The following is a 27,838-nucleotide window of genomic DNA, read 5'->3' as shown; positions in this document are numbered from 1 at the left end:
TCCAGGCAAGAATACTGGAGTGGGTAGCCATTCCCTTGTCCAGGGGATCTTCCTGACCCAGGGGTCAAACCTAGGTCTCCCACACTGCAGGCAGATTCTTTACTGTCTGAGCCACCAGGAAAGCCCTCTACTACTATATATAAAATAGATAAACAACAAGGGCCTACTGTATAGCACAGGGAATTATATTCAATATCTTAATAAACTATAATGGAAAAGAATCTGAAATATATATACATATATATGAATCACTTTGCTATATATCTGAAAATAACACAACAATGCAAAATCAATATATTTCAATTTTTTTTAAAAAGTACTGAGTAGGGATTTCCCTGGCAGTCCAGTGGTTAGGACTCTGTGCTTTCACTGCTGAGGGCCCAGTTCAATCCCTGGTCAAAGAAGTAAGATCCCACGAGGCATTCGGCATGGCGGGAAAAAAAAAGAAAATTTTTTAAAAGGTACTAGGTATTTAATTTTGACCACCATTAAAAAAAAGAAAGAAAGAAGGCACTAACCAAGAATTCATCAACTACCACTCCAGTACAATAAGAGCATTCCCAAACCATACTTTTCTAGATCACTGAGTCATTTGCTGCTGCTAAGTCACAGCAGTCATGTCCGACTCTGTGTGACCCCATAGATGGCAGCCCACCAGGCTCCCCCATCCCTGGGATTCTCCAGGCAAGAACACTGGAGTGGGTTGCCATTTCCTTCTCCAATGCATGAAAGTGAAAAGTGAAAGTGAAGTCGCTCAGTCGTGTCTGACTCTTAGCGACCCCATGGACTGCAGCCCACCAGGCTCCTCCATCCATGGGATTTTCCAGGCAAGAGTACTGGAGTGGGGTGCCATTGAATTTAAGTGATGTCAATTCCACCCCTCAGCCTCAATGACAGACCCAGGCTAAACTAATTAGAGCCCTCCACCAGTACTTTTCTCCTGGAGCAAAAGGGAAGAACCCTCCTTCTTGCTTGGACTGTGAGGTGCAGTATGTGGCCCACAGGTTCCTGTAACCATGAGGATGAGTCTGACCAAATGAAGCCAACAAACAGAGTGTGTCTGGAATAGGAGATGGGGAGTCAACTCCCCAGTTCCATTCACAGTAGTTTCCAGTGCCACCTCTCTCTGTAGTTCTTATGTGAGTGACCCAAGATCCTTCCAACAATTCCCTCCTCCCCTCCTCACTTTTTTCTTTAAGTTAGTTACACTTGAGTTTATGTCACTAGCAATATAAAGATTACTAATTACTACAGAAACGAATATCAAATGTAGCCTGGGCTTAGTAGGACACAACTTCAGCTTGACTGTGAATTCCTTGGGACTAGGGATCAGAGTCTATACTTCTTTGTATACTTGCTTTTTCTGGGACAGCTTTGTGTACTTAGTTGATAAGAGGTAGAGGATGTGAGAATCACACCACTCCCTTGCTGGAAAGACAGGAATTCTTCTTACATGAGCACAAAGTAGATACTAATTATTATCTGCTACATATTGACAGACAGACAATAATATTTTGGTGGCTTGGTAGAAAAGCACTAATAAGATTCAGCCATAAAAAAAATGAAATTTTGCCATTTGCAACAACATGGATAGACCTGGAGGGTATTGTGCTTTAGTGAAATAAGTTTGGTAGAGAAAGACAAATACCATATGATATCACTTATATGTGGAATCTAAAAAATGAATGAATATAACAAAACAGAAACAGACTCACAGATATACAGGACAAACTAGTGGTTACTAGTGAGGAAGAGGGCAAGATAGGGGTAGGGGATTAAGAGGTACAAACTACCATATGTATAAAATAAATGACTAACAAGCATATATGTTACAGCACAGGGAATAGAGCCAGTATTTTATAATAACCTCAAATGGATAAAATCTATAAACTAAAATTCCTAATTTTTTAAATGTAAAAAAATTTATATCTATAAAATATTGAATCACTATTATATATACCTTGAACTAATATAATATTATAAATCAACATAAATGAAGTATACTTCAATTTAAAAAACTTTCAAATTAGAATGTATCAATAGAATATTGTCAGGACGTTAAGAGATGTAACAGTGACTTCATTTATATTTGTACCAGAAAAAGGACTGATAAAACAATTAGTTTAATAAATGAAAGGGAAAAAAAAGAAAGAAACAAGAGCACACTGAATACTTCTTATGGCCTTTGGTAAGGTCCCTTAAAAGGAAAATAAGCCTTAATCCAACTTAATCCAAGCTGACATTTCTTAAAATGGATAGGAAATAAAAAGATAGCTATATAGCGTTGTTAAAACAGAGGCCCTTTCTGCATGTAGCTACTGATCCAAAGCTTCTAAAGATCTGAAATCCATGCTGCCTGCAAAACTGTTAGAGATGAATTTTCTATCTTATGGTGAAGTGATTTCACCAAGGAGAAGGGATACCCAGGAGTAACCTAGAAATGGGAAAAGCCTGGCCACCCACTTCTGCTGTGCACTTGCCCCTAAGAAAGAGTAGCAATTTTTCCCATCATAAAGTGAAAATGATTGGGAAACAACCAGGGACCAGAAGGCAGTCAAGCTCTATTTTACCATTTCAGCCTAAAGCTTCAGTTGCCCTGAGGCAGGAGCTAAGGGAAAAGTTATTAAACAGAGTCCTCGGGAGGATTGTCAAAGTCCTACAGGTGTGTTTCTAGAAGACATAAATTTCAAAGGCGGAGTCCAAAGCCAAATATTATGACTCAACAAGATTTCTGGTTGGTTATAAACTAACAGAGTCCATCAGAGTGAACTCAATGTTGATAGCCAACTAGCTTATTTAAATGGTGCTTTTCTGTAAGTATTCTTAAATTAGAAGCCTGCAATGCTCCATCTCTAAGGAAATTCCTGGGTCTTCCTATATTAATGATTGCAACTGGACTTTTGTAAGAATATAGACTTGCACGAGCTGTCCTCTTGTCTACTGTGGCCATGAAGGGAAATGATCAAGGCAAAGCTTCCTGAGAACAGAATGTCAAGGACCTAACAGTAGCCAAGAGTCTGAGTCAAAATGCATATGCCTAATTATCCTCCAATTTAAAATAAAATTAAATTTTAAAAATGGATATGCCTTACAGCAGCAAAGGAAACAACAAACAAAATGAAATGACAACCCATAGATTGGGAAAAAATATTTGCAAATAATGTGACCAGTAAGAGATTAGTCTCCAAAATTTACAAACAGCCCATGACATTTAACATCATCAAAACAAACAACCCACTCAAAAAATGGGCAAAGACCTAAATATACATTTCTCCAAAGAAGACATACAGATGGCCAAAAGGCACAGGAAACGATGTTCAACTGCTAATTATTAGAGAAATGCAAATCAAGACTACAATGAGAGTTCACCTCACACCAACCAGAATGGCTATTATCAAAAAATCCACAAACAATAAATGCTGTAGAGGGTGTGGAGAGAAGTGAACCCTCCTACACTGTTGATGGGGTGTATATTGATACAGCCACTACAGAGAACAGTATCAGTTCAGTGCAGTTCAGTCGCTCAGTCGTGTCCGACTCTTTGCGACCCCCTGTCCATCACCAACTCCCGGAGTTCACTCAGACTCACGTCCATCAAGTCAGTGATGTCATACAGCCATCTCATCCTCTGTTGTCCCCTTCTCCTCCTGCCCCCAATCCCTCCCAGCATCAGAATCTTGTCCAATGAGTCAACTCTTCGCATGAGGTGGCAAAAGTACTGGAGTTTCAGCTTTAGCATCATTCCTTCCAAAGAAATCTCAGGGCTGATCTCCTTCAGAATGGACTGGTTGGATCTCCTTGCAGTCCAAGGGACTCTCAAGAGTCTTCTTCAACACCACAGTTCAAAAGCATCAATTCTTTGGTGCTCAGCTTTCTTCACAGTCCAACTCTCACATCCATACATGACCACTGGAAAAACCATAGCCTTGACTAGACGGAGAACAGTATGGAGGTTCCTTAAAAAACTAAAAACAGAGCTAACATATGATGCTGCAATCCCACTCCTGGGCAAATTCCAAAGAAAAACATGATCCAAAAGGATACATGCACCCCCAGTGTTCACTGAAGCACTTTTAACAATAGCCGAGACATGGAAGCAACCTAAATGTCCATTGACAAAAGAATGGATAAAAAAGACATGGTACATATGTACAATGGAATATTACTGAGCCATTAAAAAAGAATGAAATAATGCCATTTGCAGCAACATGGATGGACCTTATGAGTGTCATACTGAGTGAAGTCAAACAGAGAGGGAAAAATATAACATGACATCCCTTATAAGCTGAATCTAAAAAGAAATGATACAAATGTACTTACCTACAAAACAGAGAGAGACTCGCAGACTTAGAAAATGAACTTATGGTTGCCTGGGGCGAAGGATGCGGGATGGCATAGTTAGGGAGTGTGGGATCACCTATACACATTGCTATATTTAAAACAGACAACCAACAAGTTCCATATAGCACAGGGAAGTCTGCTCAATGTTATGTGGCAGCCTGGATGGGAGGGGAGTTTGGGGGAGAATGGATACATGTCTACGTTTGGCTGAATTCCTTTGCTGTTCACCTGAAGCTATCACAACATTGTTTATTAATTGGCCAATACAAAATAAAACGCTTTTTACAAAAATGTATATGCCTCACCAGTCCTCTAGAATGGAGTCTGGCATACCCTCTGCAGATGTGCCACTCATGTTGCTTATGTTCCTCCCTCATTTCCAAACCCAAATTCCTATTGTGGCTACTTTTTCCCGCACTATCTTAGATGGGTCAGAAATGGTTAAATTAGTCCCAGTACCCACAGGGTTCAGAATCTTGAGGTGCCATGTCTCCCAAATATCCTAAGCTTATTAGTAAATGCAGTAGTTGGTGATACTTTTAAATACCTCTCTGAAAGAGTTGGTGTGGGGAATATATTTGGGGTTATATGTGAATTTGCTTCTTTATACAGCAGTAATAGTGGAATTTCATATACAGAAAGACGAGTGTTTGTGGATGTATATACAGTATACAGCCACAGGAAAAATGGTAAGGGGTCAATCACAAACCCAACATTCCCAACCACAGAAACTCATCCAAGATGGAACCCAAGCCAGATCCACCAAAGGTATTGTCTAGGTTCTTTCTTTTTCTTTAATATAAATTTATTTATTTTAATTGGAGGCTAATTGCTTTACAGTATTGTATTGGTTTTACCATACATCGACATGAATCCACCACGAGTGTACACATGTTCCCCATCCTGAACCCCCTCCCATCTCCCTCCCCGTACTATCCCTCTGGGTCATCCCAGTGCACCAGCCCTGAACATCCTGTATCATGCATCGAACCTGGACTGGTGATTCATTTCACATATGATAATATACATGTTTCAATGCAATTCTCCCAAATCATCCCACCCTCACCCTCTCCCACAGAGTCCAAAAGACTGTTCAATACATCTCTGTCTCTCTTGCTATCTTGCATACAAGGTTATCATTACCATCTTTCTAAATTCCATATATATGTGTTATTATACTGTATTGGTGTTTTTCTTTCTGGCTTACTTCACTCTGTATAATAGGCTCCAGTTTCATCCACTTCATTAGAACTGATTCAAATGTATTTTTTTAATGGCTGAGTAATACTCCATTGTGTATATGTACCACAGCTTTCTTATCCATTTGTCTGCTGATGGACATCTAGGTTGCTTCCATGTCCTGGCTATTCTAAACAGTGCAGTGATGAACATTGGGGTACACGTGTCTCTTTCAATTCTGGTTTCCTCAGTGTGTATGCCCAGCAGTGGGATTGCTGGGTCATATGGCAGCTCTATTTCCAGTTTTTTAAGGAATCTCCACACTGTTCTCCATAGTGGCTGTACTAGTTTGCATTCCCACCAACAGCATAAGAGGGTTCCCTTTTCTTCACACCCTCTCCGGCATTTATTGCTTGTAGACTTTTGGATAGCAGCCATTCTGACTGGCGTGAAATGGTACCTCATTGTGGTTTTGATTTGCATTTCTCTGATAATGAGTGATGTTGAGCATCTTTTCATGTGTTTGTTAGCCATCTGAATGTCTTCTTTGGAGAAATGTCTGTTTAGTTCTTTGGTAGGTTCTTTCTATTATGGGAAATGTTTTTCTTTTTTCTTTGGTTATATTCAAGAAGAGCATGATCTCAAAGCTACCAGAAGACAAGGTCCCCAGTACCCACTAAGCACCTTTGGGCAAGAAAGACAAATGTTCATTTCAGTTCAGTGGCTCAGTCGTGTCTGACCCTTTGTGACCCCATGGACTGCAACACGCCAGGCTTCCCTGTCCATCACCAACTTTCAGAGCTTGCTCAATCTCATGTCCATCAAATCGGTGATGCCATCCAACCATCTCATCCTCTGTCATCCCCTTCTCCTCCTGCCTTCATTCTTTCCCAATATCAGGGTCTTTTGCAGTGAGTCAGTTCTTCACATCAGGTGGCCAAAATATTGGAGTTTAAGCTTCAGAATCAGTCCTTCCAATGAATACTCAGGACTGATTTCTTTTAGGTGACTGGTTAGATCTCCTTGCAGTCCAAGGGACTCTCAAGAGTTTTCTCCAACACCACAGTTCAAAAGCACCAATTTTTGGTGCTCAGCTTTCTTTATAGTCCAACTCTCACAGCCATACATGATCATAGAAAAGCTATGGAAAAACCATAGCTTTGACCAGACAGATCTTTGTCAGCAAAGTAATGCCTCTGTTTTTTAATATTCCATCTAGATTGGTCATAGCTTTTCTTACAAGGAGCAAGAGTCTTTTAATTTCATGGCTGCAGTGACCATTTGCAGTGATTTGGGAGCCAAAAAAACAAAGTCTGTCACTGTTTCCATTGTTTCCCCATCTATTTGCCATGAAGTGATTGGACCAGATGCCATGATCTTAGTTTTCTAGTTTTCTGAATGTTGAGTTTTAAGCCAACTTTTTCACTCTCCTCTTTCATTTTCATCAAGAGGCGCTTTAGTTCTTCTTTGCTTTCTGCCATAAGGGTGGTGTCATCTGCATATTTGAGGTTATTGATATTTCTCCTGGCAATCTTGATTCCAGCTTCTGCTTCATCCAGCCCAGCATTTTGCATGATGTATTCTGCATATAAGTTAAATAATCAGGGTAACAATATACAGCTTTGATGTACTCCTTTTCCGATTTGGAAACAGTCTGTTGTTCCATGTCCAGTTCTAACTGTTGCTTCCTCACCTGCATACAGATTTCTCCAGAGGCAGGTCAGGTGGTCTGGTATTCCATGTCTTTCAGAATTTTCCATTGTTTGTTGTGATCCACACAGTCAACGGCTTTGGGATAGTCAATAAAACAGAAGTAGATGTTTTTCTGGAACTCTCTTGCTTTTTCAGTGATCCAACGGATGTTGGCAATTTGATCTCTGGTTCCTCTGAGAACCAGAGAAATGTAGCTCCTCCTCCCTCAAATCATTTTCATGACTCTCATTAGAAAAGACACTTGACTGCCATCTGCTGGAAATCTGCCATAATAAAACATACCAATCTGATTTCTAAGGTATGATTAGTGACCCTTAGATGGAACACAATTGTACACTGCACACAATACATGGCAGCCCTACTGACAGCCATGTCCCCAACTCCAAACTCTTTGTAATATATTCCTTTTCTCTTATGCTAGTAGCTAGTTCAAACTCATTTTTTATTCCTTACAACCAGGAGAGTCCTAGAAAACATACCCAGTTTCACTCATTATCTAGCCACACGCACTCACTTAACTAAGTCATTTGGCCTCTGTGAGCCCAAGATTCTTCAGCTATAAGCTGGGCAATGATTGAAAGAGAAGCATGTGAGATAAGCACGTGTGAAAGGGTTCTGAAAGCACAATATGCCAAAAGAGTATTGAAAATAAGAAAATGAGGGACTTTCCTAGCCATCGGTTAGGACTCTGTGCTTCCACTGCAGGGAGTGCAGGCTCAGTCCCTGGCCCAGGAACTAAGACCCCACATGCCACATGGCCAAAGAAAGAAAGAAAACAAGTCAATGATGCTGACAATTCGGACAGAGCAAAAGAAGATGCAAAATCTACTCCCATTACTTTTCTGCTTCCCTATCTTTCTTCACAGCATAGCAGAGAATCTTTTTAAATGCAGAAAGAAAGAAAAAGACACAGAGTAGAACTTCACTAATTGAAAATGGAATCAATAGGCACAGCTGAAGCATTGATTTGTGACCCTCTGAACCAGAGGTTCAGGAGTCCATCCTGCCTTCTTCCAACAGAAAGAATTAAAGGCAGATCATTGTGGCACACGTATGGTCTGTAGCCAGGAAAATTAGTCCCCACCCCAAATCAATAAATTAAAAGACAAATCCTGAGACATCTTGTTTCCATCCTCACAGTGAGTTTAATCAGCTAATTACTACAGGAGGTCCTGGGCATCTCAACAAGTTGATGCAAAACACCAATCACTCTCAGAAAAAAAAGATTAAATACAATTAGCAGTTGTTACTAACCCAGCCCAAAGTCTCTGCTCAACAAAGACTTTTAGTGAAGACAAAAACCATCAGCTATCAGGTTGAAAATACAGAGCTCAATACACGGTATAATCTACTAATTTTCTGATCAATGGACATAAGCAGGAACCAGTACGTCACCGTATTTTGAAACACCAGACCATACTCTTTCATCAGAATGACTCAATATAGTTCATCCTGACCTTTTCCTTATTTTTTCCATATCTTACCTAACTCATTTGAGCTTGGCAGGTCAATTTATTTACTGGCATTTCTTCATTGAGTCTCCATATTTACAAAGCACTGCACTAGACAATTTAGATCCTATAAACATGAATAAAGATATGGCCTCTGCCTTCACAAAATTTGAAGCCTAAATTGGGGGAAAAAAACAGGCACATATGCAAGTCAAATCTGGTTAATTCATTCACTCATTTAATCATTCAACAGATACTCATTCAAACATAGGTGCAGAAGAAAAAATAAGACAAACATGGTCCCTACCTAACAGAGGTTACAGTCTTCACTGGAAGAGAAACAGTAAATACATTTAATCCCAGCCTATAATAAGGGCTCTAAAGGAAAACCACAGGTTGCCTAGAGTACACATTTTTTCCTGAGAAAGTCACATTTAAGATAAAGACCTGAAGGATAAGTGCCAGTTGTCCAGGTGAGGAGAAGGCAGTAGAATGTGTCAGGTAAATGGGAAAGCACATATGAAAAATCTACAGTGGAAGAGAACTTAGAACACGAGAACTAACTGAAAGGATACCAAAGTGGTGAAAGTACAGTGACAGAGGAGAACAGGTCACAGGCAACTGCAGAGCTGGACAAGGGCCAGGCCATGCTATTTGCCATGTTAAGGATCTTACGCTAATAGCAGCGAGAAGCCATTCAAGGATTTTAAGAAGAGGACTATTCTAATCATACTTGCATTTCTAAAGATCAGTCTGGCTGCCTATGTCAAAAGTGAATTAAGCATCTGTATGTCTTCTTTGGAGAAATGTCTGCTTAGGTCTTTTTCCCACTTTTTGATTGGGTTGTTTGTTTTTCTGGTATTGAGTTGTATGAGCTGCTTGTATATTTTGGAAATTAATCCTTTGTCAGTTGTTTCATTTGCTATTATTTTCTCCCATTATGAGGGATATCTTTTCACCTTGCTTATAGTTTCCTTTGCTATGCAAAAGCTTTTAAGTTTAATCAAGTCCCATTTGTTTACTTTTGTTCTTATTTCCCTGACTTTAGCAGGTGGGTCATAGAGAATTTTGCTTTGATCTATGTCATCAAGTGTTCTGCCTATGTTTTCCTCTAAGAGTTTTATAGTTTCTGGTCTTACATTTAGGTCTTTAATCCATTTTAAGTTTATCTTTGTGTACGGTGTCCAAAGAAAACATACAAATGGCTAACAAACACATGAAAAGATGCTCAACATCACTCATTATTAAAGAAATGCAAATCAAAACCACTATGGGATATCACCTCACACCGGTCAGAATGGCCATCATCAAAAAGTCTACAAACAATAAATGCTGGAGAGGGTGTGGAGAAAAGGGAACGCTCTTGCACTGTTGGTAGGAATGTAAATTGATACAGCCACTATGGAAGACGGTATGGAGATTCCTTAAAAAACTAGGAATAAAACCACCATATGACCCAACAATCCCACTCCTAGGCATATACCCTGAGGAAACCAAAATTGAAAGAGATACATGTATCCCATTGTTCATTGCAGTGTTATTTACAATAGCTAGAACATGGAAGCAACCTAGATGTCCATCAACAGATGAATGGATAAAGAAGTTGTGGAATATATACACAATTACTCAGCCATAAAAAGGAACACATTTGAGTCAGTTCTAATGAGGTGGATGAACTTAGAACCTATTATACAAATTAAAGTGAGTCAGAAAGAGAAAGATAAATACCATTGCTGCTGCTGCTAAGTCACTTCAGTTGTGTCCAACTCTGTGCGACCCCATGGACTGCAGCCCACCAGGCTTCTCCGTCCATGGGATTCTCAAGGCAAGAACACTGGAGTGGGTTGCCATTTCCTTTTCCAATGCATGAAAGTGGAAAGTGAAAGTGAAGTCGCTCAGTCATGTCTGACTCTTAGCAACCCCATGGACTGCAGCCTACCAGGCTCCTCCATCCATGGGATTTTCCGGGCAACAGTACTGGAGTGGGGTGCCATTGCCTTCTCCCGATAAATACCATATTCTAACACACATATACAGAATCTAGAAAAATGGTACTGAAGAATTAATTTACAAGGCAACAGTGGAGAATCAGACATAGAGAATAGACTTATGGACATGGAGAGAAGGGAGGAGAGGGTGAGATGTATGAAAAGAGTAACATGGAAATTTACATTGCCATATGTAAAATAGATAGCCAATGGGAATTTGTTGTATGGCTCAGGAAACTCAAACAGGGCTCTGTATCAACCTAGAGGGGTGGGATGGGGAGGCAGATGGGAGGGAGTTCCAAAAGGGAGGGGATATATGTGTACCTATGGCTGACTCATGTTGAGGTTTGATGGAAAACAGCAAAATTCTGTAAAGCAATTATCTTTCAATAGAAAATAAATTTTTAAAAAGTGAATTAGAGGATGACAAGAGTGGCAGAGCTATTTCAAATCCTAAAAGATAATGCTGTTAAAGTACTGCACTCAGTATGCCAGCAAATTTGGAAAATTCAACAGTGGCCACAGAACTGGAAAAGGTCAGTTTTCATTTCAATCCCAAAGAAAGGCAATGCCAAAGAATGTTCAAATTGCCATACAACTGCACTCATTTCACATGCTAGCAAGATTATGCTCAAAATCCTTCAAGTTAGGCTTCAGCAGTATGTGAACTGAGAAATTCCAGATGTACAAGCTGGATTTAGAAAAGGCAGAGGAACCAGAGATCAAATTGCTAACATATGCTAGATCATATAAAAAGCAAGAAAATTCAAAAAAAATCTACTTCTGCTTCATTGACTATGCTAAAACCTTTGACTGTGTGGATCACAACAAACTGTAGAAAATTCTTCAAGAGATGAGAATACCAGACCACCTTATCTGCCTCCTGAGAAACTTGCATGCAGGATAAGAAGCAACAGTTAGAACTGGACACAGAACAACAGACTGGTTCAAAACTGGGAAAGAAGTACATCAAGGCTGTATATTATCACCCTGTTTATTTAATTTATATGCAGAGTACATCACACAAAATGGTGGGCTGGATGACTCACAAGCTAGAATCAAGATTGCCAGGAGAAATATCAACAACCTCAGATATGCAGATGATATCACCTTAATGGTAGAAAGTGAAGAGGAACTAAAGAGGGTCTTGAGGAAAGTGAAAGAGGAGAGTGAAAAAGCTGGCTTAAAACTCAGCATTCAAGAATCGAAGATCATGGCATTTGGTCCCATCACTTCATGGCAAATAGATGGGAAAAAAGTGGAAACAGAATCAGATTTCATTTTCTTGGGCTCCAAAATCACTGCAGCTGGTGACTGCAGCCATGAAATTAAAAGACGTTTGCTCCTTGGAAAAATAGCTATGAGAAACCTAGATAGTGTATTAAAAAGCAGAGACATCATTTTGCTGACAAAGGTCCATACAGCCAAAGCTATGGTTTTCCCAGTAGTCATGTTTGGATGTGAGAGTTGGACTATAAACAAGTCTGAGTGTTGCAGAATTGATGCTTTCGAACTGTGGTGCTAGAGAAGACTCAAGAGCGTCTTGGACAGCAAGGAGATCAGACCAGTCAATCCTAAAGGAAATCAACCCTGAATATTCATTGGAAGGACTGATACTGAAGCTCCAATACTTTGGCCACATGATGTGAAGAGCCAACTCACTGGAAAAGACTCTGATGCTAGAAAAGATTGAGGGCAAGGGGAGAAGCGGGCGACAGAGTATGAGACGGTTGGATGGCATCACTGACTCAATGGACATGAGTTGGAGTAAACTCAGGGAGATAGTGAAGGAACTTGGAAGCCTGGCATGCTACAGTTCATGGGATCGCAAAGAGTTGGACTCAACTTAGCAACTGAACAGCAACAACAAGAGTTGCTTTAGGAAACCAGTGGATAGCAGTGTGCCAAACTATAAATACCCAGCTGTAGTTGGCCAGGTCACATAAGCAGCCACCATCTCATGGTCAGCACTTACCACTCCACATCCTCAACCCCTTAGGTTATAGGGAAAAGCCCTTTAAGCATCCTACAATGAAACTCAGCACACACTTTCCCATAGAAACAATGCTATAAAGGGCAGTTGGGCTTCATGGTTTAACGAATACTTTTTTTTATGGTGACTTTGCTTTTCTTCTTGAGTAGCTTTATAATTAGAAGGGACCTAGAGACTTCAAAAGATTCCTTGAAAAAGGCTATGAAGATAATGAAAGGTTTTGAACATTTGTTTTGTGGTACTCTTGCTTAAGAGAAGCTAAATTATCTTCAGAAAATAAATATATATAGGACGTATAGGTTCATTTTTAAAATGTCAAACTCTTATCCATGCTTGGGAAGTCACTGAAGCTACAAGGTGCTGGAAGAGACAGGAAGGGGTGGGGTCCAGTGTGTGGATGGAGATGTCAGCCTTAGGGTGAGCTGCTGTTACCCCGGACAGCACCTTAATCCAAACCAGACTCCGAGTGGGTGCACACCATGACTCACAGTACATGACTAGAGGATAGGCTAGACTTTGTTCTCCAAGTCTCCTTGTCTGGGCCTTCTTAGGGAGTGAACAATCCATACAAAATGCAACATTCTTAGCCTTGGAAAGATGGCAAAATGGCATGTTCTATGAGATGAAGAAGAAGCAAAAGATGAGCAGTCTATGGCCCAGCGGCTCAGAGCAGGGCTGGAGAACCACTGCATGGTTTTGAATCCTGGTTCACTAGCTGTGTAACTGTGGCTAAGTTCCTTGATCTATCTGTTCCTTGATTTTATCATCTAGAAAATGGAGGAAATAATCATACCTACCTCCAAGATTTGTTCTAAGAATTGACAATATTTGGTACACAGTAACAACCATTTCAAAAAACTAAGATCATGGCATCTGGTCCCATTACTTCATGAGAAATAGAAGGGGAAAAAGTAGAAGCAGTGACAGATTTTCTTTCCTTGGACTTCAAAATCACTGCAAATGGTGACTGCAGCCATGAAATTAAAAGACACTTGCTCCTCAGAAGGAAAGCTATGACAAACCTGAACAGCTTATTAAAAACCAAAGACATCACTTTGCCAACAAAGGTCCATATAGTTAAAGCTATGGTTTTTCCAGTGGTCATGTATGGATGTGAGAGCTGGACCATAAAGAAGGCTGAGTGCTAAAGAATTGATGCTTCAAATTGTGGTGCTGGAGAACACTCTTGAGAGCCTCTTGGACATCAAGGAAATCAAACCAGCCAATTCTAAAGGAAATCAACCCTGAATATTCATTGGAAGGACTGATGCTAAAGCAGAAGCTACAACATTTTGGCCACCTGATGTGAAGACCCAACTCATTGGAAAAGACCCTGATGCTGGGAAAGATTGAAGGCAAAAGAAGAGGGCGACAGAGGATGAGATGATTCGATAGCATCACTGACTCAATGAACAAGAACTTGAGGAAACTCCAGGAGATAGTGGAGGACAGGGAGGCTGGTGTGCTGAAGTCCATGGGGTCGCAAAGAGTTGGACAGGACTGAGCGACTGAACAACAACAACAATAACCGTTTACATGAGGCTTAATTGAATGAAATAAAATTCATAAAGAGAATGGAGATGTTTTATCTATATAAAGCAAGGCCATTTGCTACAAAGCAACCAAACACTGAAGAAAATTTCTACAGAAAACTAAAAATGGTTACAGGACCATCTTGGAAAGGATGACAGTGTTAATACAAAAACTGGCACCACCTCTAATTACTCCTTGTCTGAAAGACATCAAAGGTATTCTTCACTTTCCATGATGTTCTGCCTATTACGCTATTGTTTGCTCAGAAGTATCTCCAGCTGCAGTTGCTACAAGGAAAGCTGAATTCCGTAGGCAGCCAAATTTATAGCAAACTCACTGCTCCCCATCTCCTGAACTCACCTGAATTCATGCTGAACACAGAAGAATAATTCTTGCCTCCCCAGATGGCAAACAGATTCATGCTCTTTTTAAAATGCTCATCGTACTCAAATATGTTTCTCAGCAGGAAGTGTTCTACCTGCTGCTGGAATACTCAGAGGATTAAAGAAGATTGTATGCATACACTAATGGCTACATTTACTCAACAGTTATGGGAGAAATGAATATTTCAACACAAAACAACACTTCCACTTTCTCATTACCAATTCAATTATTTCCACACCAAACTACATTCCCCACTAGGAAATATGACTACATTATCCTCACTGATCTATGTCAACAATTAAGAAAGGGCTAGGCAACAGGCAAACACACATACCCATCCTTATTTAAGCCACCCTCATCTGCCTTTTAGCACCAGTGTGTTCATCACTCAATCATGTGTGACTCTTTGCAACCCCATGGACTGCAGCCCACCAGTCTCTTCAGTCCATGGAATTCTCCAGGCAAGAATACTGGAGAGGGTTGCCATTTCCTTCTCCAGGGAATCTTCCCAATCCAGGAATCGAACCCAAATCTCCTGCATTGCAGGCGGATTCTTTACCATCTGAGCCACCAGGGAAGCCCATCCTCATCTGCCTTTTAGCACAAAGGCAGCTAAAAAAACTAAAGCCCTGGCTGCCAATACAATCTGCAATGACCTAAACCCTCCACAAGACACTGCTGATGTTCATACCAGGGAACACATGGTCCAGTAAAAACTAATCACTGAGCCCGACTCAAGCCAATGACACAGTCTGTGGCACTCACTTCACATACTTGCATTGTCTTCCCTACAAACAGGGCCCTTATTTTTCATCTCCACATTCATGTCAAACTTACGATTCAGATTCTAGGAGTAGAAATAGGTTCAGGAGTGAAGTTTAATACAAACCACTTGAAGGATCTAATAGTCAAGTTTCCACACAGAAAGTATAAAGCACTGTAGGTATTTTGAGTACAAAGGGATTTAATGCAGGGAATTCAAAGTTTATAGAACTGATGGAAGGGCTAAGGGAGGAGGTTCTGAGATGGGCCTTCAGAAATGACTCTCACACCACTGAGGCTGCCACTGGAGAGAGACATACAAAATCACATCCCTGTGCCTGGAGCCCTAGAATCAAGGAGCAGAATAAAGAATCCATTGAAACCATCACTGCCTCTTGATATTCAAGACTAGACACTGGAAAGCTGGTGTCTGCACAAGCCGCTTCTGCTCATATTTCCCCTTCCTTGCTTGCCAGAAGAAACAGACAAAAGAACCAAGAGAATGGTCTCCACCATCCGCCCACCTTCTATATTTTTGTCCATCCAGTTGGAAAAATCTATTTCACATCCAGAGCCATAATTGTTAAAAGCTATTGAAAATCTACTTTTTTTAGCCTTCTAATATCTCCATAAAGGAAGGTTAACTAAAAATGGAGGTTGCATAACTCCGTCAACTGAATCTACCAAATGACTGCTACAAACTTCCCAAGATAAAAGACTTCCCTGGTGGTCCAGTGGTTAAGAATCCACCTTGCTATGCAGGGGACTCAGGTTCGATCCTCGGTCAGAGAACTAAGATCCCACATACTGCAAAGCAACTAGGCCCACATGCCACAACTACTGAGCCTGTACACCACAATGAAAGATCTCACATGAAGCAACAAAGATCCTCTGTGTTGCAACTAAGTCCCAATCCAGCCAAATAAATAGATGAATATATATTTTTTTAAACTTCCCCAGGTATGTTCATTGCTCTAGTGCTAAAATACATGGAGAACTATAATTAGAGAATATTCCTCCAGATTAAGCCTTAACCTCAGTTCAATTCAGTTCAGTCGGTCAGTCGTGTCCGACTCTTTGCGACCCCATGAATCGCAGCACGCCAGGCCTGCCTGTCCATCACCAACTCCTGGAGTTCACTCAGACTCATGTCCATCGAGTCAGTGATGCCATCCAGCCATCTCATCCTCTGTCGTCCCCTTCTTCTCTTGCCCCCAATCCCTCCCAGCATCAGAGTCTTTTCCAATGAGTCAACTCTTTGCATGAGGTGGCCAAAGTACTGGAGTTTCAGCTTTAGCATCATTCCCTCCAAAGAAATCCCAGGGCTGATCTCCTTCAGAATGGACTGGTTGGATCTCCTTGCAGTCCAAGGGACTCTCAAGAGCCTTCTCCAACACCACAGTTCAAAAGCATCAATTCTTCAGTGCTCAGCCTTCTTCACAATCTAACTCTCACATCCATACATGACCACAGGAAAAACCATAGCCTTGACCAGACGGACCTTTGTTGGCAAAGTAATGTCTTTGGTTTTGAATATGCTGTCTAGGTTGGACATAATTTTCCTTCCAAGGAGTAAGCGTCTTTTAATTTCATGGCTGCAGTCACCATCTGCAGTGATTTTGGAGCCCCCCAAAATAAAGTCTGACACTGTTTCCACTGTTTCCCCATCTACTTCCTATGAAGTAATGGGACCGGATGCCATGATCTTCAGTTTCTGAATGATGAGCTTTAAGCCAACTTTTTCACTCTCCACTTTCACTTTCATCAAGAGGCTTTTTAGTTCCTCTTCACTTTCTGCCATAAGGGTGGTGTCATCTGCATATCTGAGGTTATTGATATGTCTCCCGGCAATCTTGATTCCAGCTTGTGCTTCCTCCAGCCCAGCATTTCTCATGATGTACTCTGTATATAAGTTAAATAAGCAGGGTGATAATATACAGCCTTGACGTACTCCTTTTCCTATTTAAGCCAAAGGAACAATTCCTGAAACAAGTACAACTTTAAGCCTTTAACACTCAAATGTCCATTAGTGTATTAATTACTTACTAGAGTCCAGAGATACCAAGCCAGCAGTCTTTACACAGGGGAAGAAAAGAAACTTAGAAACAGAAAAGAATAAATGCAGGTATAGGGAGGGGACAGACATTGGTTGCTAAACATGTGGTTCATCTTTTTTTGCAATTGAGCCACTAGACCAGTGTGGCAAGAAATGTACTCTCTCACATAGTCACTAGGGATTTATCAGGCTCAGGAACAAGAAAAGAAAATCCACGCACCCTCATCATGCGACACTTCCTCCCCAAATCTGAACCACAGTTACCTGATCCATACCCACACCCTAAGATAGACCCAGGCAACATTCCAACAAAAACATGGAGTGGGTCCCAAAATGACAATCAATATCACCAGTTCCCAACTGTAGACCCACAGGACAGACCCACCCTCTGGTATATTTTGTTTGTCCAAGCCAGGATTTGTTTTGAAATAGTGCTTTGAATGTCTTTAGATAGGACATGCACTCTCCACTTCAAAGTATGTCGTTGCTGTTCAGTTGCTCAGTCGTGTCCAACTCTTTAGCAACCCCATGGACTGTAGCCCACCACGCTCCTCTGTCCATGGAATTCTTCAAGCAAGAATACCAAGTGGGTTGCCAATCCCTTCTCCAGGGGGTCTTCCTGACTCAGGGATGAAATCCACATCTGCTGCATTGGCAAGTGAATTGTTTACCACTGAGCCACCAGGGAAGCCCACTTCAAAGTATGTCCTCACCTTTTTTTCTATCATTTTTTTATCCAGCACTGGCACATTGGCATTACCTTCCTAGCCACCCCTGGCCTGTTTTTTCCCCCCTCCTTAAAGGACAATTGAAGAGTCTAGATCTGATGAAAATAAATGAAATCATCAATCCTAGTGGGTATGGGATCATAAACGAGAGACAGACTAAGGGAGAGAAATGAAAAGGAAAGGACAGGAACAGGAGGCTACACTCTGACTGGCACAAACACCATTCACTCTTTGCTGCTGGGACTAGAGGGGCACAGTGCCTGTGCATCACTGTGGTTAAGAGACACAAAGTGCATAAGCTCACCTCCGTTGTGGGAGAGCATTCCCACATCAGGAAAGGCTTCCAGAGTCCGGGCCACTGCCACGTAAGACCACTCAGTTTGTCTCTTACTTCCAAAGAAGGAAGGGAGGAGTCCACTTTGGCAACTGCTCAGGAGCCTGGGAATCTGTCCGGCCTCACGGTGGAGCAGCACAGGCCTGACAACATCACTACTGGCTATTAAGTTGTCTGTGAGGCTGCGGTAAACCCCCAGGCAAAACACGGTAATTATCCAGACTGGCTGTTCTCTGCTTGGGTTCCTCTCAGAGGCTCGTTCTAGTCCCAGGGAACTATAAACCAGTTAACAACTCAACTCTAATTAATAAGCTCCTTAATGGAGATACAAATGTCCACATTTTTATCCTTTACGATGTACTTTGGGCTCTTTTTCCCTTAAATAACTGAATGGATGTCTCTGCTTCCTCCTTTTTGAATTCCTGCTTTCACATTGGTTTCTGGTCTCTAAATAACAGTAACTGTCTGTCTTCACTCTTTAAATCCATCACATCCCATGCCCCCTGCTCTCTGTTTATTGTCTGTCAGGGTATTTTCTGTGTTCCTTGGAAGCCCCATTGCCCAACTGTGAGGAACAGGCAAACCTGCTTAAGTTTTCAAAGAGAAAGGGCAGAGACTTTAAAGAGAAAGCGTGTGGCTATCTACACACATGGAAACCAGTAATGCCATGATATTTGAAAAACGCAAATACAGTCACCATCATCTAGAGAAAATACAAATCACTCTTCTCCACTGAGAGCAAAATTCTAGCTGGAGCAGTTAGACTAAGGGCAGAGAGTGTCAGGAAGGTCAGACCTAAATATCTGGAATTCCTCTTTGTCAAACCTCAAAAGCTTCTTTCAACCTGAAACATAACTGTATATTCATTCATGAATCTTTTTTATATTACACAAAACTTCAAACATATAAAAAAGTAAAGAGAATAACATCATGACCTCCATGAACCATTTCCTAGCTTCACTAAGACTCAATATGTGACCACATTTATTTCATCCATTTACCAACTCACTTTTCCCCAACACCCAATTAGCATGATAATATCAGATATATTATCATTCATTACTTCTTTTTTAATGTTTTTTATTACCATAAGTCACATAATATAAAACATGCTATTTTAACCATATTTAACTGTGCGGTTCAGTGGCACTAAGTACATTCACATTGTTGTGTAGCTCAAACACCATCATCCATCTACCAAATTTTTCACTTTCCTAAATTGAAACTCTGTCCCATAAAACACTAAGTCTCCATGCCCCGCTTCCCACCTCCTCCCTCCCATCCACTATCTAGCCCCTGGCATCTGTCAATGTACTTCCTGAATCTATGAATTTGACTATTCTAGGTACCTCATATCAGAGAAGGCAACGGCACCCCACTCCAGTTCTCTTGCCTGGAATATCCCATGGATGGAGGAGCCTGGTGGGCTGCAGTCCATGGGGTCGCTGGGAGTCGGATATGACTGAACGACTTCACTTTCACTTTTCACTTTCCTGCATTGGAGAAGGAAATGGCAACCCACTCCAGTGTTCTTGCCTGGAGAACCCCAGGGATGGGGGAGCCTGGTGGGCTGCTGTCTATGGGGTCGCACAGAGTCGGACACGACTGAAGTGACTTAGCAGCAGCAGCAGTAGCAGGTACCTCATATAAGTGGAAGCTGTTAGTACGTATATCACTTCTTAATAAAAATTCTTATAAGGTCCAAGGCCTTGCACTAACAGTTTCCCAGCAATGGCCTTAGTGCACGGTCTCTGGTGTTAGACACACTGAGATCAGTATATCAACTATACCGTTTAGTAACTATGTGACTTTGGAGAGTTCCTTAACTTCTCTAAGTCTTGGCTCTTCATCTGTAAGATGAAGTACATCTAATAGTGCTTTACTTACTTTTTAAAGTAAGGCTAATACTGCTACCTCTTTGTGAAGAAAACTAAGAGTGCAAGGGAACTGCCTGGCCCAGAGTAAGTGCTCAGATTCACTTTTGTAACTTTTCCTGTCATATCAGAATTTCAAGAGAAAGAACTATTTCATCTTCCAGGAAAGACCCACATCCTAACAGAGGATTTTTTTAACAAGGTCATAGATCATCCTGTTCTTTAATGTTCTGATGCCAATTGGACAAAGCAGAGCCTCTCCCCTTTCTTTAGAACCTTGGGTGACTCATCTCTGATACTTTCATCTCTGACTCTGGGTGTGGCTAAAACTCACACTATTGATTTCTCATTGTACTGAATGTCAACCAAGTCAAAAGTCAGATTTGACTGAGATCTGTGTTTAATCTGTTCCATTTTCATGTTCTCCCACTGAGAAACGGGAGTAACTACAGTTCCAGCTCATAGTTTATTTGTTGTAGCTAAAGCGCCTTGGCTTTTACTAATTCGTTTTGTGACATTTGTTTGGATTTTGTGTTATCAGACATTTAGAAGGTGTATTTCAGCTTTTCAAAGGTGCATTCCATTGTGTTTTCAAAACTGTGAGAGAGATATCCAGATGATCACCAAGCTTGGCTACTCTTTGTGGGTAGACTGGTGGGTGGACTGCATTTCCCAGCCTTCCCTGCATTTAACTGGAGCCATGTGACAAGTTCTCAACATTATGTTTAAGGACAATGGGTTTTGCAAAGCAGGCAGAATGCAAAGATGTTGTAACAGGTCTGCTGGAATATACAGCTTATAGCCAGCTCCCCATCCTCAGATATTCAGATAGTCCAGATATTCTGGAACTGCTGTGTGCTACATCCCCGATAATGTCGTCAGGTCTGGAAAATGAGCACAGTTTGATATTCGCATTTTACAGATCTCTGGGAAGGCCATGGTGATATGCAGGAGGTTTTATAAACTTAAGACAGAAAAGGCCAAGATGAAAAGTCCCACTATTAGAGAGTTTATATTATTTTGAAAGCAGGATTTTGCTTGCAAAAAGGTGCATCTAGTCCGATGACAGGGTCATCCCTGACTTTGGGTAAAGCTAGATTCTGTGGGCTTAGCATCAGGAGAGACTTGCAATGACTAAGCAGCCTCTACCATGGTGGCCTCTTAGTCAGGATACTTGGTGTTATCAAACATTTAGAAAGTTCATTTCAGCTGGTTGGAGAATACACATACTCTCTAAAGGCAGTCACTGGAAGCAAAACAAACCCTGCTCCTAAAGAGCATCCAGCCACTCTAAGAAAGGACACTTAGTGAAGCAAATTCTGTAGCTGGAAACTCACATGGAGATCTTGAAGGTCACAGAGAAGACCCTTAAAAAGTTGTTAATCATCTTGCCTATCATATCAATCTACATCATTAACATTATCTTTCTGAATACTAATATTTTTTTTCAATCTCCTCAAAGACCCATTACTAAAAAGGCATCCATTGCCTTTTTTTTTCTTTTGACTGTGCCACATGGCTTATGGGATCTTAGTTCCTGGACCAGGGAACAAACATATGTATGCCCCCTGCAGTGGAAGTGCAGAATCCTAACCACTGAACCGTCAGGTAAGTTTCCATCTATGCCTTTACATTAGAGAAAGAGCAGTGGGAGCAGGTGGGCTGTGAGCTGGGACAGGTATAACAGGTGGATATGGCTTTAGTGGTGATGAGGATCAGGTAACAGCTCAAGGTCAGTATAGGCTATGGGTTATTCTAGAGAGTGAGACAACTCTGGCTGGATTGTCTGCACCTTAAGGGAGAAGCCAGAATTAGGAAGGTGAAGGCATTTCGAGTCTCATAATTGGTGAGTAGAGGTCTTGAAGTGCTTCCCATTCACAATGATGCCCTTGGATCACGTATGAAAGTGATGGTCAAAAAAAGGGCCAGAGGCACAGAGGAAGTTCTTACTCCTTACTGAGACAAAATCTGCTGTTAAATCACATTAGTTATCTGTGGTAGACAGAATGTATAATCTCCTCCCCTTCACTGTAGACATAAATATAATAGGACTTTACTCCCATGATTAAGCTACATTACATGGCAAATGTCTCCCACTCTAATGAAAATGTCTTACAAGATTTTCTGTTTCACTTTAATTCCTACAACTTCCAACCTCAAATCACAAACCACTTTGGGATTTCATCATTGACTAAACTACCTAAGAATTGATGAGTGTGTATTCTCTCAGCACCTTCCTCCAGGAAGCTGTCTCTCTTTTTCTCTGAGCTTGGGTCAAGCACTCAACTATACAAAATACACAGCATGTATTCATTTATTTACCTTGTGTGTGTGTTTGTGTGATCAGTCATATCCAACTCTTTGTGATCTAATGGATTATAGCCCACCAAGTTCCTCTGTCCATGGAATTTTCCAGGCAAGAATACTGGAGTGGGTTGCCATTTCCTTCTCCAGGGGATCTTCCTGACCCAGGGATCAAACCCACATCCCTTGTGTCTCTTGCACTGATAGGCAGATTCTTTACCACTGCGCCACCAGGGAAGCCCTTACCTTGACTTCACCCTATTCTAAAAGTGCATAACATATCTTTCAAAAGTATTACAGGATTTTTTAATGAATAAGTGAGGAATCTAAAGGAGGGAAAAATAAATTAAGGAAAAGGAAACTCAGAGTACAGGTCAACAGACAAAGCACCTGCCACAAAATCTTTCTAGAAGTGAACCACAAAACCAGGCTCTCAGCTTGCCAGCTATCAGAGCAAAGAGAGAGACACTATCAACTAAGTATTAATAAATCATAGTGGCTATACGTCTGGTTGCTTGCTTTTAAAAACATCTATTCCTTGGAATTTCTTGGTGGTTTAGTGATTGGGACTCTATGCTTCCACTGCAGAGGTCCTGGGTTAGATCCCTGGTGGGAAAACTAGGATCCCACATGCCACAAGGCTTAGACCAAAGGAAAAAAGAAAAAGGCAGGAATAAAGAGAACTATTTAGAAAACACACACACCTATTTCTGATAACGTCATCTGAGGAATTTTTTCCTCTGGTCGTCACTGAAACAAGCCATGCAGGCTTTAATCAGTAGCTTAGAGGGAAAGATCTGGTTTAAACACTGGCAAAATGTTTACCTGTTTACTTCATTTACTAGCACAACAGGTTCATGGTTTAGGGATGAAGAAACTGGGAGTGGAGCCCAGAGAACATCAGACAGAAAAAGAATCACTCATACAGAAAAAGAATCACTCATACAGAAACGGTCAGTGAGGCCAAGTAATTGGAACCCACAAAGGTAGAAAGAAAGAGCAACAGCTGGCAGTAAAGCCCCTAACCTTGGAGAAAGAGAAGACTGTGGAAAGGGCAGAGAAGTTCTTCAAGCCATAGGCAGACATTAGGAAGAAAAAGACACAGTGCCAGGAAACAAAACACAGAAATATTCCCACTAGAGAGAGGCCTTAGGGATGTCAAATTCCTTATGACACCAGCCTCCTGTAAAGATAAGAGAACTAAGATCCAGACAGCGTGTCTGCCCCTGAAGCCACACAGCTGATACAAAGCTGACACCCTATGACTCTGTTTAACATTTGGTAATGGGAAATGGACAGGCAGGAAGGCCTTCCTGAAACTATGAAACTACTTAATGGCTAACTTGAATCTAGAGCCAGAAATACAAGGTGGATGAGGAAGACAAGTTACTTAGATAAAGTCATGCTACTTCACCATTTATTCAGACCTCAACAAGTACTGTGACATATCTGAAATATACCATATATAGGAGAGTTACTGGAATTATGGGACTGCTTACTATGTACCAGACAGTCCACCAAACATCCTCCTTGCAAAATCCCATTGAATCCCTGCCAACAATCCTAGTGGGTAAAATCCGTTATTTACATTTGAGTCTAGAAAACAGGCTCAGCAAAGTTAAACAGTTTCCTCACTGTCACACAGCTAGTGGTTGGTGGACACAAGATTTGAACACAATTTGACTCCAAATTGTGTGCTCATTCTCCAGCCTAGAAAAATATTTCACCTTGCATTAAGCAAAGAGGATATGTGTGTGTGTGTGTGTGTGTGTGTGTATTCCAAGCACAAGAATTGAGTCATTCAGCTCAGGACCTCCCAGTGGAATGGAAAAGGCATAACCAGCCTGCATGAGACAAAGGACCCAACAGCAAATACATTCAGGGTCATGCCTAATGATTCAAGTTCATGGTGCTCTATAATAGAGGAATATATCCATCTATGTACATACAGTAAAATAAAGAAGCATACTCATGAAATCTGACCCCTTCCTGGGATCCTGTCCATGGCACGAGGTCACTTTTGTGAAGCTGCCCAGACCTCTGAACCAGCGCTCTGTGTCCTGAGTGAAATCAGCTCGAGTGGTAAATGCCCTTGTTTTGGGCCAGTGTCTTGCTATAGTTTCTCTGCTGAATGCTTTGGCTCTGCCCTGAGGGCAGTTCTTATTGGACCCTGATGCAGTTCCTATCTCACAAATCAGAGTTTAAACCTTCACAACAGAGTATTGATTTGTGCTGTCAAATCAGCGAGATTCCAGAGCTGGGAAGGTGAGGAAGTCTGCCCCCTTTAATCAATATTTTCTTATTCATTAAAGCAGATGTCTGATTCAAATTTTGATTTTAAGCCAAACTCAGAGACTGAGAATCAGTGTTCTGATGGTTCAGTCTTGACTTGTCAACAAAAATGTGCCCCGTGTTTCAGCATCCCTGGATCTCTCTCTCCCTCTCTTCTGTCTTTCCCAACCTTGATGTTCAGATTCAAGCCCAGCTGACACCTATTTTTTGCCACTGTTCCTTCAGAGAGATCCACAAGGCAACCTTCAACCCAGGGCCAGGGTTAGACAACTGCCAGGGTTCTACTGCTCTGGGAATGAATGAATCATCCCAGCAGATACTTTCTGCCTTAATAGTCTGCTCTGTTCATCTTATTCCAACTGGAGCCTCTTAAGATCTAAACATTTGAGCAGCTAAAGAACAGCAAAGAGGCTCAACAAACTTGTCAAATAATAATTCATAAAAGTCACAGCCCAAAAGCCCTCCTAGAAATGATTTTAGTCCAACACTCCTCTCAAACCTCCTACAGCCCTGCCCAGTGCAAAGGGCACAGGATTTACAGATTTTCAGACCTCATTTGGATCTCCAGTTCAGCTCTCTCACTAGAAGGGTGACTTTGGGTGAAAAACTGAGCTCTGGGCTCATTTTCCTCATTTGTAAAACACTGAATGTGACCACTATTTCATAAAATTGATACATAAATTAGATAGCATAAAGTGCTTCTCATAATCACATAATCATAATCTCATACTCACTCACAATCTCATCACCATTGGCACATAGTATGTTCTCAATATACATTCATTTCTCCATCTTTCTCTCAAACCCATTTCTCTCTCCCAGCAACCCCACTCGGTCTTCTCCTTCCCATTTCTCCATTTTCTGCCTTCTTTCCATTGATCTACCTTATGCTCTTCTCCTTCTTGCCACCCCCTTTAATTGAACCCAAAACCATAAACTCTCAGCACCAGGAGGATCTAAAGGAGTGTTGTCAATCTGAGATGAGTCACAGCTACTCACCAGCATGGCCATGGGCAGCAATCAACACTTCTGTCCCCCACAGTCTCCCCTAGCCTTTCTCTCTCTTTCAGAGTTGATATTATTGAAAGTGGCAGATTCTTGGCAATTTCAGGAAATTTTCCAGAGAATGACTCCAAAGAACTGCAAAAAAAAAGAAATTACAAGGATATGTCTGAAAAAAAAAAAAAAAACTTGTTTCACTGGTAAAAGAAGAAAAATAACATGTTTCTCACTTACAGCTCTGATATAATGGTATACTCATTTCAGGTAAACTGTTTCAAATCTGATGCATATTTTCATAAATCTGAGCCATGGGGTATCTCTCCGATCAATTGTTACTGGTGTGTGAAAGTCCATCCATGCTGCTCCTGGAAGCCAATTTTTAGCCCCTCTTTCCAATTCTGCATTCAGTGATACCAAAAGGTAAATTGAAATTGAAATGGTAGGAGTGCCAATACCACAGAAATTGGCAACCACTACAAACAGTACCATGGTCAGTTCTAACTGTCGGTCAAGAAGCAACAGTTAGAATTGGACATGGAACAATGGGCTGGTTCCAAATTGGGAAAGGAGTACATCAAGTCTATATATTGTCACTCTGCTTATTTAACTTATATGCAGAGTATATCATGCAAAATGCCAGACTATATGAAGCACAAGCTGGAATTAAGATTGCCAGGAGAAATATCAATAACCTCAGATATGAACATGACACAACCCTTATGGCAAAAAGTGAAGAGGAACTAAAGAGCCTCTTGATGATAGAGAAGAGAGTGAAAAAGCTGGCTTAAAACTCAACATTCAAAAAACGAAGATCATGGCATCTGGTCCCATCACTTCATGGCAAATAGATGGGGAAACAATGGAAACACTGACACTATGAAATTAAAAGATGCTTCCTCCTTGGAAGAAAAGCTATGAAAAACCAAGACAGCACATTAAAAAGCAGAGACATTACTTGGCCAACAAAAGTCCATCTAGTCAAGGCTATGGTTTTTCCTGTAGTCATATATGGATGTGAGAGTTGGGCTATAAAGAAAGCTGAGTGCCAAAGAATTGATGCTTTTGAATTGTGGTGTTGGAGAAGACTCTTGAGAGTCCCTTGGACTACAAGGAGATCCAACCAGTCCATCCTAAAGGAAATCAGTCCTGAATATTCATTGGAAGGACTGATGCTGATGCTGAAGCTGAAGCTCCAATACTTTGGCCACCTAATGTGAAGAATTGACTCAATGGAAAAGACCCTGATGTTGGGAAAGATTGAAGACAGGAGGAGAAGGGGACAACAGAGGATGAGATGGTTGGATGGCATCGCCGACTTGATGGACATGAGTTCGAGCAAGCTCGGGGAGTTGGTGATGGACAGGGAAGTCTGGCATGCTGTAGTCCGTGGAGTCTCAAAGAGTGGACACAACTGAGCAAGTGAACTGAACCGAAAATAGATTTTTTTTTCAGAGAACAAATTGTCAAATATTTACCAGCACATGATTGGATATGTTCTCATGACTTTGGCATTGATTCCTAGGCAGCCCCCTTTTGCTTGAAGGATCTTTTTAGTTTATTTTTGCAACAATGATTTCCTATAGGAATTGTACAAGCTTCCCTCATCATAATGAGTTTAGGCCTACAGAAACCTGTGTTTCTTTAAAACACAGATACTTCAGTTTATCTGTTGGTCATAACAGGGGCTCTACTAGTACTCAATCATGCAAATTTCCTCCGCCTTAGCTCTGTAAGATGAAGGTGCCTGCTGGGCCACTGGTACATCTGTGCTCATTTTGTCCTATGTATTTAAATAGAGAATGTGAGATCGTGAGGATTTCACTCCTTGAAAACCTCTGTGAGCTGCTATTGGCATCACTGAGCATTTCATTGCTCATACCCACATTCAAACAGAGTTCATTTTC

Source organism: Bubalus bubalis, chromosome 4, assembly GCF_019923935.1.
Source record: "Bubalus bubalis isolate 160015118507 breed Murrah chromosome 4, NDDB_SH_1, whole genome shotgun sequence".
NCBI lineage: Eukaryota > Metazoa > Chordata > Mammalia > Artiodactyla > Bovidae > Bubalus > Bubalus bubalis.
This window is presented reverse-complemented; position numbering follows the sequence as displayed.